Here is a 13,932-nt window from a genome sequence, read left to right on the forward strand (position 1 = left end):
TGCATCATTTCTGTGAGGCTCAGTTTCCTTATCTGTAAAATGGGAAAATAATACCCTGCAGGGTCATTGAGAGGATTGAACAAGATGATGCAGGCAGAGTCCCTGATGTGAAAGAGATGACGTTTCAGTGGTTTACTGATGTATAACAAACCACCCCAAGACTTAGTGGCTTCAAACAACTTTCGGGGTTATTATTCCTCCTGGCTCTGGTGATTGGCTGGAGCTCTGGCAGGGGCGTGTTCTCTCTGCTGTTTGGCCTCAGCTCGTCCACACAGCTTCATTCAGCTGCAAGGTCAGCGGAGCTGGGGTCACATGTTTGACAGTTGGTGTTGGCCTCAGTTCTGCTCCACGTGACTTCTCATCCTCCAGAAGATGAGACAGACTTTCTTACTCGGTGGTCTCAGGACAGAGTTTCAAGAGGTCAAAAGCAAAAGTCACAAGATCTCCCAAGGATTAGCTTCTGGAATTTGCAGAATCCCACTTGCATCCATTTTATTATCAATTATTATCAATACAAGTCAGAGGCCGTTCCAGATTCCAGGGGTGGGGAAATAGACACCATTTCTTGATGTAAGAGCCACAAAGTCACATTGCAAGGGGACGCACATACCACCTTAGAAGGAATTTGTGCCCATATTTTGCAATCTACCACAAGCATGCAATAAACTGTATCTACATAAGTCTTTCTCCTTGATGTTGCCAGAATGGCCATTTAGAATACAACTCTGGAGCCTGAAGACCTCAGTTTGCAGCCCTGCTTTGAAGTGTTATCTGTGTGATCTTGGGACAGTTATTAGCCCTGCTAAGTTTTACTTTCTTATCTGAAATTTTTTCTGTGCCTCCACGTTCAGAAAGGGCTACTTTCTTCAGCTCTTATACTCTCACTTCCGACAGTGTCTATTGTCGAGTGCGGTCTACAAAAATGAAAACAGAAGACATGGAGACTGGTGACATCCACAACGATTCCTGAGTCTCTGACCCGGCCCTGGCAGGCATCCCCGGGAAGCACTGCACAGAAGCAGAGCCTTGGCAGATAGCCCCTGTGCAACAGTCGGCCTCGAGGCTATGCAGAGTCGCTCTGGGGCACCATGGCCTAGACTGAAGGGATGGGGGAATATACCACTTTCTGTTTTGGGGTTCCTCAGCCTAGACCTAAAACATTATTCTTACCACTTTGATGGTTAGGGGGAAAATGTTCAGCAAGGAGACGTGAGTACAGAACACAAGAACCAGAGCGAAAGAACAGAAGGGTGGTGCCCCAGCACCTGTTTAGCTTGTATCCTGCTTCTTAATGCTCACCAGAAAAAATGGCCCATCGATCCCCCTGGACTTGAGCAATCCTAAAGCATCATCCCCATGGGGATAAAAGAGGGGCAAGGAAAGCTCAGGAGGGGCTGGGAGCACCCGTCTACTGGAGGCACCTCCTAAGGTAGGAGCAGAGGACCTTTCACTCACTCATTCAACAAACACTTCCTGAGCACCTAGTAGGCCCTGGGCTCTGTTCTAGGTGCAGACATCCCTGTTGACGAGGTGCCTCCACTCTGCTTGTACGATTCCCTCTGTGAGCATTGGACAGCTTGCCTTGAGGGGCACACAGTGTTTGCTAGGCTTCCCCAGGGACAGAATCCACCCAGCACTTACTGTGCTTACAGGGCCCCGGGGAGCGGGTGGGGGACACCCAGCCTGGCACCCCCCTGCTCCAGCTCACGGCTTCTTTCAGATCCTCAAAGAGGCCTCTTTCCCTTCTGCCTTGGAACCTTCGGCCCCTCTTTCTTCTGTCGGGGGCGTTCCTCTCCCTGCCCTCCACTGAGTCAGCTCTCCTCCAGCCTTCAGTTCTGCGGACAGAGGTCCCTTCCTCAGGGAAGCCAGGCTGACCTCAGGCCAGGTAAAGTTCCTTTGTTACATGCTCTCAAGGAGGATGTTATTTTTCTCAGTGGTATTCCAGGTGTAATTATACAACCATTTATATGATATTTTGATTAATCTCCCTCATGAGGCAGTATGAGAGAACAGGAATAGGGACCATGGCCGTTTCCTATCAACACCCTATTCCCAGCACCTGGCATGGTCATGGCAGTAGACTCTCAGTGACTATCTGATGAACAAGTGAATGAATGAATGATTGTACCTCCCTGGGTGGTCTGCAGAGATTTCCCCTGAACCTACAGATGGCAAAGTAGGGTCCCAGGCCAAGACCTCCCCTTAGAGGAAGATCCCTTCCTAAGCAGCTCAGGCCCGTCTTTGACTCCCTTCTTCCTTCACATCTTCAACTTGGAGCCCCAGTGACTTCATCTCTGTTTCAAGAGTCCCTCCGGCTGTTTCTCCCAAGAAGATGAGGAAATGCTCATGTAGACCCTCTGCTACGTGAGCAGGATAAGTTCCCACACTCCAGGTTCAATCCCCATCCATGCCTCACTACAATTCAGAGACGGAGAAAACATAAAAGGCTCTGCATAGTGCAGCAATTCTCTGTTGGGATTATTGGACATCTTCACAGGCTGCCTGCTCGTGATCTACTGAGAAGGACATGAGGGAGAATCAAAAGTTGAAAGCTGCGTCGGGCAGGAGAGTTTTCTGGTAAAGCTGCCACCGTGCCCAGAAGATGCACAGATGAGATATTACTTCCTGGGGGCTGTTCATCCAGACAGTCTGACCAGGCTGCCAACACCGCCCTGGCTTTGAGGGGAACTTGATTCCCACAAATGAGGGGCTAGATCATTGCTATGTAGGATCAGAGAACAAGAAGAACAGTCATTATTTTCTGGAATAATGGGCATGGTGAGAGGATACTGACAGAGGCCCCAGAAGGGAGCGATCACTAGCCAGCGCTTTGTTGTTTCATGAACTACTACAGAGTCACAAGGAAAAGTGAACCAATGAGAGTGTTGCTGGTTGGGTTTGCTTTTTGAGTATGCATTTTAAAAATGTGTTCCTTTTGACCTAAGTGAAGTCAACTGCTATTGAAGGCTTGGAGCTGAGCATGGGACAGGTCACTCTGCCCCTTCCTAACCGGAGCCCTCCTGAACTTGGGGCCGAGGCTTCTGCAGCGGTGAGTGGCTGACAACGTGTCTCTCTGCTCCTCCGGGAAGTTTCCGAGTACAGACACCCAGACGGGTGCTGCTGGTGCCCACAAACCAGGCCGCTCCTCTGCCGGGAGCTGTCTTTGCGGAAAGCGCATGTGTGGGTTGGTGCGTGAGCGTGGGAGAGAATGTCATGGGCAGGAGATTCTCTCCCTCTCACCCTAGAGTAATTCTTCTTCCTCTAAGACGGGATTGCGCTAACCTCCAAGTAAAAATTACCACGCAGGGGCCCGGCCTGTAAGTGGGGTAAACGGCCAGCAGGTGGCAGTAGTGACTAGGTCCTTGCACCAACCAATCAGAGCCCACAGACAGAAACCACGCCCACTCTGGGTGAGGAAACTGAGGCAACACTGTAAATGACACGCCGTGTCTGCCGCCAGCCAGGCCGCCCGCTCGGCGTTTTCCCTTGTCTGGGGGCAGGGCCGTCACTGCTAACTTAGTTCCCAGCTCTGCAGTCAGGGAGCGAGCCCCGGGCCTGCAGTGGGCACGCGAGTTCTGAGGCCGCCGAGGCCCGGAGCGGGCCGGCCCGGGTCTGCGGGGAGCCGCCCTCTCCTGAAGCTGGCCGGCCTCCTTTCTGACACGGCCCCTGCACGGCCAGCACGAGGCCTTACCCAGTTCAAAGAGAGCCCGTCTCGTCTCAGCCATGGGGGGGCGGGGGTGCCAGGAAGAGGGGCAGGCACTGTTCAAAGAGGGGTGACATTTGAGTTGTGTTTGAAGTCGCGTGTGACTAACATTTGCCTGCCAGGGAGGAAGGTGAGGTTATTCCAGGCAGAGGAGCAGCCCATTACGGAAGCTGTCTGAGGTCGTGCATCGTGGAGTGTGTGCGGAGGGGTGAGGGAAGTTAAAAATACGCGTGGGCCACTGTGAAGGGCACTGCCTTAACAACAACCTAGGACAACCGAGTCCTTCCACACCAGGGAGGGACAGCAGCACCAGTCCGTCTGTCTTTCCAGGGGTCATCCTGACCTGGGGGAGGAGGAGGCCAGGGGGTCCCCCCTGTGAATGAGGAGCTAGACCAAGACTGTGGCCATGGAGGGGGAACAGAAGGCAGGGACAGATAGATGGACCTGGGACAGAGGGCCTGAGTCCCACCCACCCTCCAGCCCCCAAGTCTGGACCAGGGGTCCCCCCTCCGGACTCCCACAGCACCCTCTATCGTATCTCTCCCCTCACGCCAGTGTCACCAGTGAACTTGTCAGTACCCTGGATTATGCTGTGAACTCTGCAAAACTGCTAGAAATGTGCTTTTATTTTTGTTTCCCAGTGTCATCCCGTCTCTGCAGTACCCGGCATATAGCAGGTGCTCAGTAAACAGTCCGTGCACGGATGGATGGGGGACATGGAAAGGGAAGTCAGGGAGCGCTCTGCGCTGTCAGGTGCAGGCCTATGGGAGGTGATGGCGTTCCAGGATGGCTGTGTCTAGGAGGACGGAGACGAAGAAGGGCAGGTGGGAGTCCTCCCGCACACCTTAGGTCGGGGAACACCGCAGCGTCTTTGGCCGTACCCAGAGGGGTTGGAAGTATGTCCCCGAGCTCAGGAGTGAGGCCTGGGCAGAAGCCCCGAGATGCCCCGTGGAAGCCGCAGTTGGAAGAAGGAGGCTTTAGTCGTCCACCTCAGACTCAGTCACTCAGCACGGACTGAGCAGCCCTCCAAGGCCGGTGTTGTTCCCAGCGCTGGGGGTACAACCGGGGAGATGCAGACCAAATCTCCTGCAGGGAACTTCGGTTCCACTCAGAGGAGGTGGCCAGGAACAGAACAGTAGGCAGAGAGAAAGCCCACGCAGACACTCTCCTTCCACCTGCCTCGGGGGGAGGTGGAGGGAGTGGATGGGCCCACAGAGTGGTCAGGGAGCACCTCTGAGGAAGCGCTGTTTGAAGAGGGCCTGAGGAAAGGAGCCCCTATTCCAGGCACAGGAACAGCCCAGAGAGGAGGTGAGAGGCAGGCCCCGGCTGGGCTCCGTGTGTCAGGGGTAGCAGGGCCTGGGAGGAAAGCAAGGGTGTGCAGGGCAGCTGGGCACTGCAGCCCAGGAAGGGCCCTGGGGTCTGCTCTGAGGATGAGGGAGGCAGGGAGGTTTGTAGGTGGGGGCCTGACGTAATTGAGAGGTGTTGCACAGCCCTCACTCTGGTCGCTGCGTGGAAAGTAGATTGGAGGGCAGAAATGAAAGCGAGGGAACCAGGTGGAAGGCCACAGTCGTGGTCCAGGGAGACAGGACGCAAGTTTGCAGACAGGCGAGGAGAAGCACGTGGGTTGGGATGTTGTTGGAAGGGAAGGTAAAGCCATGAGAACCTCCTGATGGATTAGATGTGTTGGGGTGGGGGAGGGGGCACAGTGAAACGGGAACTGGGATGAAATGCCATCCAAAGATCGTTGCATGAAATTGGAGCCATGCAGCTGGAGATGGTAATATGACGTTATCAAAGACCTTTGGCAGCTCAGTCTGAGGTTTCTGGCAAAAGCCACGTTTCAGTTGACGGAGGAATGAGTGGGAAGTATGGACGCACTCTTAGGTGCCAAATAATGAGTGGGAAGTATGGATGCACACTTAGGAGCCAAATGCGCCTCTGTCCCTGGCTGAGAGAGCAAGCCCGCGCTTCCCCGGGCACTCCCGCTCCCCCTCGCTCCTCAGCACAGGGTCGCAGTGCCAGCTGCTGCTCTTTGGGTCTCCTTCATCTGACGTGAGAGGTCCTTCCACCTTCCAAGTCGTCGACAGCCCTTCTCCACCTTAGCCACGGGTGCCTCTCTTTCTTTATATTGTTGGCACCAGTTAAAGCAAAGCCTTCTGCCTCTTGGTTAACTGAGAAGGGCATCAATGGGTCCTGAGTCCTTTCTGACAACCACAGATGGAACAAGGTCACTATTGATATAATAGGGCTGTCTGGTTTGATCAGAAACTGTTTTCTTTTCTCTTTTCAAGAATAGAAACACGGCATGAAAGACAGCAGCTACTCCTTCTGTTGAGCGATCTCAAACTTTAATCATGGCGCTGTAACCGTAGCTGAGGTGTCCCTCACCGATAGGCAACTGTCATAACTTGACTTATTTTCTATTTCTCTGAAGAAACTGTCCTTTTACAGTGCTAGTGTCTATGTTTCAGGAACAAAATATTTTCAAACATTTTCACAGAATCTTAGAAAGGCTTTAAGACTGAAATTTAAGGTGGTTTCCTGCCAAGGGGGAAAAGCAAATACATAAAACCAGATCTTTGTTTTGGTCATGATAATATCTTTTTTTAAAAAAAATAATACTTTATAGATTGTTGCATTTTCAGATATCGTCCCTCATTTGATTATTATAAAATCATAGGCAGGTATTTTACAAATGAGGAGACTTAAGTGTTTATCCAAGAGGACACGGCTTATGGATGGCAGATTTTAGGCTGGAGCAGGGTTGTTTCCAGGCTGACATGTGCAACAGCCAGAGTGAAATCTGAGAATGGGGCGGAGGGACCAGAGGGAGTGTGCACATTCACAAATGCCTGCTGGGAAGAATTGTCGCTTTTTCCCTCAGGGGACGTAGATTTTGAAAATCTTGACTGCAAAGGCTGACTGCTGAAACTTAACTTATTTTCAGTGAGATAGCAGGACCAGCAGGCAACACAGCCTTAAGACTCAAACAGAAGAAGCGCTCATCCTGACTCGTGTGTGCTCTTTGCCAGGAGAGTTGCCACCACCTGCGGGTGCTGCCGGCATTGTGTGCTTGGCCGGAGTTCACAGCTCAGTGGAACCCGCCAGGCAACCCATCCCCCAGAGGCACAGCATCTCCTGTCCCTCTCTTCACCTCACTGCTCTGTCCCTGCTGAGAGTCTACTGGTTAGACATTCTCCTTCTGCGGTCTCTTTGAGCACAGCTCAGACATTTCCACACGTTCTTCTCCATACACACTCTGTGTAGATAGACCCCAAGGTGGGAGGTGGAGGAGACTTCCAACACAGCCAGCACAACCCCATCCTTTCTCAGATGGAGAAATGAGGCCTGGGAAGTGAGGTGAATTGCTGCCTGGATGTGTTCACGCCATCCTCTTATTAAAGAGAGATGTTACCAAAAATATTTACATCAGTCACCCTTTACACTGAAGCAGCAAGTAAACAAAACGATTCTCAAGAGTGTGGAAGAGGTTGATCTAGAGGCCTTGTCTCCTGCGATGTGTTCTCCATACACCACCCTGCATTATGTTAGCTGGGGTAGAAAGACTACCAACAGTTCGTACGCATAGGGCTCTCGCAGTTGGCGTACGTTGCCTATTTCACTGCCACAGCACACTTTGAAATAAATACCATCGGGATAACAATTTTCCATATGTGGAAACCAACACTCAGAGATGTGAAGTTACTAGCCCAAAGTCACACAGAACGTGACAAAGCTGTGGTTGGGGTCTTTGTCCCTCCAGAGCATGTATTCCTAACGGTTGTCCATTCTGCTGACCATAATGAAACAGTACCTGAACGTCCACTACGAGTTGCACTCAGCACTGAGCTAGGAGGTGGGGGGATGTTTGCTTTTCACTGAATTATCCCATCAGCAAGTGATTTCATGGCCTGAGAGTTGGGTCAAATTGGAATGTTTGCAAACTGACCAAGGAACTACGCAAATCTCTCCTTATCTGTGCAGCGTCTGCTGTGCAATAACTGTGTCCCCAGTACAAGCCAAAGAGAACTCTGAGTGGCTTGACCAAGCAGCCCTTGTGCAATGGCCTTGTGCTGCATCCAGAAATCTCTTACCCAAGATCACTTCAGCCTTGCTGTTCTTGAATGCTGGAAGGCAGCATGGTCAGCGTGGGGTGCTGGGGGCTCAGCTCGCCAGTCCTAATTCTCCCTCTGCTGAGCACTAGTGTGGGCTGGGGCAAGTCATTTCGCCCCGGGCCTCAGTTTCCCTCTCTTGAAAATGTCGTAATAAATACCTGACCATCGTTCTTCATAAGCTAGTATCAAATGAGCTGAAGTTACTCAACAAATGCAAAGTGATGGAATTTTATTGGCAATCATTCTATGTGTCTGTTTGTCTCCCTCGGTCACAATTATAAAATGTGGGACATCATAGTCCTGGAGTTGCTATCAGATGCCTGCTGCCCCTGGTAAGCAATGTTACATACTGACTCTTCATCTTCTAAGTTTAGTTTCTGTACCATCTATTTCCTTTTTTTGCCCTGAGGCCACTTGTAATCTCATATTTTGTGTCATTACAGTTTGCACGCATTATAAGAAATATCTAGTTTCATCTTAGATTTTGAGTTTTTCTTTGCAGTGTCCTTTTTGTGAAATGGGAATGAAAATACCCACATCCCAGGGTGTAGTGGACGTTAAGTAAGGTTGTGGATGGGAAAACACTTATACAGTCATGCGTTGCTGAACGATGGGGATACATTCTGAGAAATGCGTTTTTAGGCAATTTCGTAGTTTGCGAACACCACAGTGTGTACTTACACAAACCTAGATTGTATAACTTACTACACACCTAGGCCATATGGTGCTAATCTTATGGGACCACTGTCGTATATACCATCTGTCATTGATCAAAACATCATTATGCAGTGTATGGCTATATTTTAAAGAAGTCAACAAATATTATGAATCATGTTCAATCACAAAAGATAATTTTAAAAAATTTATCTATTTGATATTTTTTTAGGTTGAATGAATGATTTTTGGCACTGATGTAATTTAGCATTTTTTTAATACTAAAATCTCTATTTCACAATATTAAAAACATGAACATGTATTAATATTTATAAAAGAAAATTACAAACATAAATAATGATATCTGATTAAGGATAACTAGAATTAATTAACTGAATAATTATTATTATGCAGTTTCTGTGTGTGGCAATAAATGGTATCTCTAAAAGCCCAATTAGGTGTTTAGGATGAAAAAGAAATGAGCTCTCTGTGGTGAGCGAGAACATAAACTTGCTCATTCCCACCACAAATCACGTGATCCCTTCTCCATCATTTAGTCTTATGTACTCCCAGCTAATATAGTCAACAAAATGGTACCAGTTGGCATAAAGATACTATTCATTCATTCTTTCATTCGTTCGTTCATGTAATAAACATCGAGTACCTACCAGGTGGCAAATATTGTGCTTGGTACTGGAGATTTTTTTTTAAGTGACTAAGCCAGAGATCCTGCACTGAAAGCATGCATGATATGGAGAGTGGGGTCTGTACGCTACCACAAAAATAACTTGAATGTACATGGCAGCCACTAGGATGGAGGATGGCAAGTGCCGTGGGAATCTGAGCTGGGGCATTTGTGCAGAATTCCTCCTTCTGGCGGCCTAGTTGGCAGGAGGCCTTCATTCTAGGGCAGACTTAGGTGGATGCAGCCACACTTAAGGTGAGACGTGAAGTCAGCAAGGTTTGTTCCAGAGCCCCCTTCCACAGAGAAAATGAGGTGTGACTGAGGAGCCACCTGCAGCTTAGCACAAAAGATGGCTGGCAACAGGAGGGTCCACTGTGACACACAGTCTGAGCTCCGAGCCACTATGTGAGCTGTCATCACCCACCACGGACCCAGGGTCATGTCCCAGGCTGGGGAAAGCTGAGATGAGGGCCAGCGAGGAAGTTTACTGTCACTAGAGTAGGTTCCCGGGCCCCAGGGTCGGAGCAAGGCCTGCCCCTACCTCCCTGTGTCTCCTTCCTTTTCCCCTCCCCACTCAGGCCTACTCTCCTGCAGTCTTGCCCTTGGCCTGCATTGGTAACAATACGCATTAGGCTGTATTTCCTATTCGTTCACAAAACAGTTTCACACGTTTGGGGTCCTAGTCAGGATGCATTAAGGATGTGCAGACAATCCAACACCCACCCAGAGGTGCACTCAGGGTCTCCCAGGGCCTGTGGGAGGAGAGGCTGGCAGCCCCTGAGTATGCAGCCGGCCCTGTGAGGTGGGCATGGAGGGTTTGAGTGTTTCTAATTTACAACAAAATGTGCTGGAGATGCTGAGATCAAGGAGAGATGGCTTGGTTTTAGAGGTTACAATACACTGGTGAGGAGCACAGATGCTAGAAGAGATGGTGCCAATAAAATGAGGAAGTGTGAAGACAGAGCATCCAGAAGGGGCGCCCTGGGGCTGGACCTGTAGAGTTAATGAGGTGAGGCCAGAGTGGAGACTTGGGTGGAGCCCAGCTCAGAGGGAGGCCAAGGCAGGCAGGAGCCCTGTGCCCTGCAAAGGGAGCAGGCGGCCAGACCCCGGCACATAAATGAGAACTGAGCACAGGCCCTGCCTGCTCAGAGTGTGTGGAGAATGGGACGCAGGCAGGCCGTGGAAGAAATGGGGCAGGAGGGGGAGGCTGTCCGTCCTGCTGAGCTCTTCCTTACTAATCCCGTGACTTCTGATGAGCAGAAAGCCAATGCTTTCACAGTGGGCGTGAGAGCTAGAGGGTCTCCATCTGTGGTCGTTGGACAGACTCAGGCCACCAGAGCTCTGTGGGGCAGGAGCTCTGGGCCAGACTGGAGGCAGCAGCCTGACCCAGGACAGGGAGGGAGAGGAGGGAAGGTGAGGGGGCACCAGGCAGCAGGACACTCAGGGAATCTGCCTGGGCAACAGGGAGGAGAGGGGACCCTGCACCGGACCCTCCCCCACTCCCTCTGGTTCCAGACGCTTATCTCTAAATCAGGCACGCAGGAGGCCAGGATACATATCTCCTGGGGCCTCCAGAGAGTTGGAAACCACATCCGTACCTTGGCTTCTACGCGAGAGGAACTGCCCAGAGCTGGAGAGTGCCTGGGCTCCGCCAGCTGCCTCCGTTTCCTCCCAACAGCCTCTGCTTAACGCGGTGGGATCTGGTTTTCTCCTGCCTGGCTCTAGCGCACAGGCCTGTCTACTATTCTTGGCTTTTCCACATGTGCATGGTTTGACCCTCCTCATTCCTCGCTCCTCCACGTGTCAGAGTCAACATAAATTTAGCACCCCCCTCCCCCCACACAGGCACAACCAACAAGCGTACACACAGTTCGAGGTGCACAACGCTGGCTGATTCTTGCAAAACAGGCTTTGGCACCAACCCCAGTGCTGGAGGGAGGGGCTGACCTCATTTGGGCCCTGGGGGGCGCTTCCTGTGTCTTGTCTCACTTGGTTGTGCTCTCTTCCCTCCTTCCAGCAAACCACCTCTGTGGATCCCTCACACAAGCTGCCTTTGGTTTGCCAGCCTCAAGCCTAGAAAGATCATGAGAGAGTGAAGGTCAGGGGTGTGATGTCAGATCCCAGTAGACCACTTCCTAAGATGTGGCCTCAGTTTCCCCATCTGTAGAACAGGGAGCAGCACTAGGTTTGAGAGATGAATTATGAAATTATCACTTAGCCTGGCTCACAGCTGCCACTAAATCAACATTAGTTACTCTTATTGACTTAGTGCCCAGTCTCACTGTGCTGCCTGAGGGGACGGTGATGCTTATCTGCTGGCCTCCTCAAGAGACCGAGGTCAGGCCGAGCCTTCATCTTCAAATCCAAGAAGGCCTGATGGGCCCCTGGGGAAAGGAGATAGGAGGTATGGAAGCAAGGAGGACCACGAAGCACAGATTGGCAGGTGCTCAGCTATTGGAATTGAATGAGAGGGAAAGTCTTGTTTTGGAAAGAGCATGTTGTCAAGTGGCTAAGGTGCTTGTTGCAGTGTTTCTCCAGGCCCCCTTCCCCCGGCTCAGCCTCTGTGTCTTCCTGGAAGGAAGCTCTAGTTGACCACATGCCTCAGGTGTCTGACTAGCAGCATCCACCACTGAGTTCTCTGGGGTCACCTAAGCTCATTTTAGCCCTAAAGGGAGCTTGGGAGACGGGGCCGAGCATTGAGAATTATCCCGTAGAACTGCTCCCACACATGGCTTGGAGGTGTCTGATTTCTTCAGGCCCCGCGTCCTCCCTGAGGAGTTGGAGGACACGAGCACTGTATGGGCTGTGGCTGAGAAGTTCTCCAGGGCAGATACATCTTTGCAGCAAAGAGTAAGTGAAGCAAGAGAGGATCTGCCAGAGCTCAGATGGGCTCCTGTCAGCCTTGTCCATCATGGCTCCACCGAATGTGCTCTCTCCCCTATGTCTTTTGCCCTTGAGGCCTGTCCTTTCCTGGATATTAGAAGGCATAAAATTCCCCTTATCTTTCCCTGCAGTTCCCCAATTTTCCCATCTGTCCCTCTGTGATAATGTGTAAGAGGCATAGCACAGAGGCTGGCATACAGCAGCAATTCAATCAACACCACTATACGAACTCCTTGGTCCCTCCACGACTTTACAATCCTCAAACACCACTGATTGCAGTGTTAGACCCTGGGGCATTGGTAACAACAGTTACAATGAAGAGATGTGCATATGCATCATTTAATTTCTAAAAGTGCAACCAAGTTCTGTGTGACCAAAAACTCAAAATTCACCCATCTGAATGAGATTTACAGGGCAAGGTTGAATGACCAATATCCCTATACCACTCAGGGTCATCTCCCCCATTGATGAATTCAGCTACCGAAACAGGCTTGAGAACTCATAGGATGTCTGTCTCGGTCTAGATGCTGGCCCATCTGAAGCAAAGGTGTTTGCACTGCAGGGAACGTGCAGTCCAGGAGGGATTGACCACACACAGCTGGTGAGGTGCGGCTGACACACTCCTGGTGGCTCTGCAGGATCAGGGAGTGCTGGCAGGAGGGTTAGAGGGGAGACGCAGCCAGGTCTTGGAGGCTTTATGGCTCTGCCTCAGGATTTAGACTTGATCTTGCAGGTCTCCATGCGGAGCCGTGGCAGTGTTCAGACAAGGGAGGACAAAGTTGGATTTGCAGTTTAGAAAGATCGCTGGACCCAAAGGCAGAGAAAGGATTAGGGAAGAGAAAACTCCAGGCAAGGAGAGCAGTTAGGGTCATTTCAAAATCTCATGTGAAGAGAAGGCAGCACAGTGCCGGTTTGGTTTCCAACTACACTGGAGAGACAGGCTGACTCCTGGGTTCCCGGTGCACATGGGTAGTTATTTCCCTGGACTTCAGGCATAGTGAACTTCAAAGCCTGTATTTCAGACGGAGCTTGAGGTTATTTTGAAACAAAGGCACAGCATGTAAGGAAAGAGGCCTCCTTCCTCCTTCCCCAGACACCCACACACCTCACACTGGCATGCCCCAGGTTCTCCACTGCAAAGAGAGAGCCACCATAGCTGTAAGTGCAGAGGCTGCCACTGGGGAGAGGGCAGGCAGCTCAGAATCTCTCCTGACAGGGCCCTGAGCTCACAAGGCAGAGCTGAGTGAGGATGCGACCACATCTCCACTTCCCTCCTCCAGGGCCCTGTGCTCCTATCACTTGAGTGGAGTGGGTGGTTAAGTCTGGGAGTTGGTGAGGCTGCTTCAGGGATGGGGGAAGGATGCAGGGTCCCAAATATAGCAACAGCTATTGACATGTCTGCAGAGTTCATTTATAATTCTCCTTTCTGTTCAGCTTCCTGGATCCTCAGGGACAACTTCCTGTTGTCCAGTTTTCTGGAAGAAAACTGCCAAGCCCCACATGCAACCACAGATGAGAATGAGGGATCAACATCTCCAAACTTCCCATCAATTTGGAGTTGGGGTCAAGAGAGTCTTGGGGTGGCTGGATTTAAGAAATATTCTGCCATGAGCAGTGAGGAACAAAAACGCCTAGTCATAGAGAGAGAAGAGTCAGAGATGAGCAGAAATGTGTGACTGCGTGTGTGTGTGTGTGTGTGCGGGCGTGAGAGAGAGAGAGAGAGAGAAAGCTGAACAGCTTCCTATAGGTTCAGAGATAGATGCCTGTGTACCCTGTAATAAACTTTCCTGTTTTGCTCTAGCTTCCTAGTGGTGATCTCTGGTACTGGCCATCAGCGTGTCCCAGCTAACATCCCCCAGCAGCCCAGCTGCCTGCCTTTCCCCAGAGCAGCA

Source organism: Diceros bicornis, chromosome 41, assembly GCF_020826845.1.
Source record: "Diceros bicornis minor isolate mBicDic1 chromosome 41, mDicBic1.mat.cur, whole genome shotgun sequence".
NCBI classification, from domain to species: Eukaryota; Metazoa; Chordata; class Mammalia; order Perissodactyla; family Rhinocerotidae; genus Diceros; species Diceros bicornis.